The sequence below is a fragment of the Anabrus simplex genome, chromosome 4 (genome assembly GCF_040414725.1).
Source record: "Anabrus simplex isolate iqAnaSimp1 chromosome 4, ASM4041472v1, whole genome shotgun sequence".
Classification (NCBI taxonomy): Eukaryota; Metazoa; Arthropoda; class Insecta; order Orthoptera; family Tettigoniidae; genus Anabrus; species Anabrus simplex.
The window spans coordinates 126,503,485-126,507,374 of NC_090268.1; positions in this window are offsets into that span (position 1 = coordinate 126,503,485).

A 3,890-nucleotide genomic window follows, 5' to 3' on the forward strand; every position below is an offset into this window, starting at 1 on the left:
CTTAGGAAGGGCAACCCAGCTCCTGAAATTTAGTCTCATATAACCAATGTATAGCGGCCTAGTAGCCCCTACCTCAGTTCCCAAAAGTTAAACTGATAAGACTAACGGGTCACAAGTTACAAGTTGTAAGCCCTTGAGGTAGCTCTGTAGAGTTAGGCCTATAAGAACAGTGTATCACCATAATTGCTGGCCCATCTCCTTAATGTTAGTCTCATATAACCAATGTACAGCGGCCATCTTTCCTGGGGGACCCTAGCACTAAGTACTTGCGCGCGGCCGCCAACTTCCACATTAGCCCCTGGGGTAGAGGCCCGCTTTTCTATTTTTCTATTGATTGATTGATTGATTGATTGATTGATTGATTGATTGATTGATTGATTGATTGATTGATTGATTGATTGATTGATATGTCGTGAGTAATGAGTGGTATTTCCGACCTTTATATTATAGATGATCGAATCTCGGACATATACTTGTTGCTGTTTCTCTAATAATGATGTGATGCTGTATTAAGAGTGGAACAAAAGGAGGAAGTCAGCCGTCTTCGCCGCTGTCGCCTGTCTCCCCCATCCCCTCCGACACGGCCTGCTAAGTATTCCGAGCGAATCGCTAGAAGCGAGAGTGGTTTGGAAACCGGATCGGGGCATAGGCGACGTCCTGGTTTTCTCCGGGGGCGTATGGAATTGTAAAGGAGGCAGTAGTCTCTGCTATCTCGACTCGGGTTTCGTCTTACTGCCATCAGCGACAATCACATTAATGTCTTCTCGCAGATGATTTTATTATGCGCGCGCGCACAGCTAACGCCGGCTAACCAGATCTACAGTACAGTCCTCTGCAAGCAAAATATCTTGGCATTCTTATCGCGCGGTAGGAGGTCAATAAGTAGCTATTGCAAGTTCTACTTTAATATTGAAAATATTTCCTAGCTGACAAAGTCAGGGTCCACACACTACGAGAAACGTAAAATTAAACTATTTCCTCAATTGTGCCGAAATTTGAAGGGCTTAAGTTTCCGGAATGGTTTCAAATTGTGAACCATAGATAGCTCACTCAAAGCAAAAAACAAAAAAAAACAAAAAAAACGAAAATCACTTCCGCCCTGAATGAAAATGAAAATCCACAGCCCGTTTCCAGTCATTTGGCCGGGTCAGGAATGGAATGAATGAAGCCCCCATCTAGCGGCGAAGATGGGAATTTTGCCGGCTGCCGAAGCCTGTCGCACTCTTCTGGGGCAATGATTAATGAATGACAGATGAAATGAAACGATATTGGAGAGTGTTTCTGGAATGAAAGATTACAGAGAAAACAAGAGTACCCGGAGAAAAACGTGTCCCGCCTCCGCTTTGTCCTGCACTAATGTCACATGTAGTGACCGGGATTTGAACTACGGAACCCAGCGATGGGAGGCCGGCGCGCTGCTGCTTGAGCCACGGAAGCTTTTTCCGGCCTAAATGCAGTTCCGAAAAAACAGCCTAAAATCGCTCGTTTCCTTTTTTATTCAAATCCTAGCCAAAATAAGTTATTTACATAATGAGTTCCTTGAATCAATACCCTCAGGTTTATTTATTTTTTGAAAAATGTCCACAGCGAATGTAGTTATAAGGGCTTACGCAAAACTCCGAATTGACTCGCATTAGCGCTAGCAGTGGTAGAAAATAGCAAACTGCTAATCTAATCGACCGAATAACGATGATTAAGAAAATGATTTTAATCTTTAGCAATAAAGAATATATTCTCATAGTTTATTATATTTAATTTACCTAAAATTCGTAGCTCATATCCCTAAGATGTTTGACTGAGGGATTTTTTTAATTTAAAAAAGTTGGCATTTTCTGTCTCCCCAGTATTAACATGCCAACTTCACGTTTCCTAGACTGTATAGCAATAAGAAGAAGCGAACGACAGAGCTGTGTTTTGTCCTCTCTGACTTATAATTTGATAACTTGATAATATAGTGACATAACCGATGTGCTTCGAGGAGACCTCATGAAAAAAAAAAATTAGCTGCCTGCTTCCACTGCAAGGTGGCTAGCTCAGTCCGGTGGTATTTGAGGGTCTTCAAATAAATCGGTCTCATGTCTATAGATTTACCGACACGTAGAAACTCCTGCGGGACAATATTCTGGCAACTCGGCGTGTCCGAAAACCATAAAAAGTAATTATTGGTACATAAAACAAAAGTTATTATTTATTTGATCGATAAGAAGTCGAATCAAACGTCCGGGCTGAATGTCTCAGACGGTTGAGGCGCTGACCTTCTGAACCCAACTTTGCAGGTTCGATTCTGCCTTAGTCCGGTGGTATTTGAAGGTGCTCATTACATCAGTCTCGTCTCGTGGCGTGTATAAGAACTCCTGCTGTACAAAATTCCGGTGCCACAGAGTCTCCAAAACAACATAACAAGTAGTTAGAGGGAGGGGCGTAAAACCTTTACTATTATTATTATTTATTTATTATAAAATCGAATTTTAAATAGCAAAATCATTTTATTGAACACTGAACTATCGAAAAAAGGTATGATAATTTCTCCACTACACGGAAAATCATAGAATCATGGATATGCTTTTCGAATTAGAAGACGAGAGGAGTACAGGTTATATGACTGTTCCCCTCTTAGTAGCCTCTTACAACGTGCAGGGGATACAGATAATGCATCCTCTCACTCCACCCACAGGGGAGATAAAGAGTTCTGATAAATCGAAAAAAAATGTTACATCGTGATCTACGTCCAACAAAATGTTCGCTGATTTAGCACACGATTTTGTCATAAATATTCGTAAGATACATATTATGAGAAAAATTCTGATGCCTTCGAAGACGTTACTATAGGGCCTCTCAAACGCCCAAAATCTCACGCGTGCAAACCCAGGCGCAGAGGTTCTGTGCACTGTGCATCGGTCCGATTCGGCTCTGTTCGTACCAGCGTTTTGTCTCAGCGTGGCTCGGCTAAGCTCGGCTCAACTCTGCTCGGATTATGGAGCGCTGCAGAGCAAAGGGAGGATGGGGGAGACAGGCGGAGCGAGCGAGACAGGCGCGGACTAAGAGAGACGGCGCTATTGCTCAAATTCGAGGAGGGGAGTCTGCAATCTGGTTTACCTAGCGAAGTCGTCTTTTGAACCTTGCGCCGTGCAATGCACCGGTGCGTGCACCCTGCGTTATCGTCTGTAAAGGGCTTCACTGTGCCCTAGACGAAACTCCAACCAAAGGCAGTGGAAACTCGTAACACGGCGCCATTTTCACCTAATGTATAGAAAAGGCAGAGTTCTGTCACATGATAACTGGTTGCCTGGTTACCTCGATGTCGGTTTTCGGTCCACGCAGAATTGTCTACGCTAAATTGATGACGCTAATTACAGGTACCACCCCCACCCGAGCTCAAAAACATATCCATGTCAATAATACGTATTTGGGCTTCTCTAAACCAATTTTACCCAGTCCATGCTGACTCGCTACGCCATTGAAGTCTGATTGAGCAGGCCGTGGAAAGGAACAATAATATGAGGAAAGAAATGGCCATCGTGTTCTCCAGCTAGCAGCACAGGCAGAGTTCATGTGTCAGCATTGCATTGGTCTCTCCAGTCATTTAAGAACCTATAATTGGCTACATAGCTGCACTCTGAAGACCATTTTGTACTCACCATCCAATGAATGCCATTGATATAAGTGCCGGACTGAGTGGCTCAGAAGGTTAAGGCGCTGGCCTTCTGACCCCAACTTGGCAGGTTAGATCCTGGCTCAGTACGGTGGTATTTGAAGGTGCTCAAAAATGTCAGCCTCGTGTCGGTAGATTTAATGGCACATAAAAGAACTTCTGCGGGACTAAATTTCGGCACCTAGGCCTCTCCGAAAAACCGTAAAAGTAGTTAGTGGGACGTAAAGCCAGTAACATT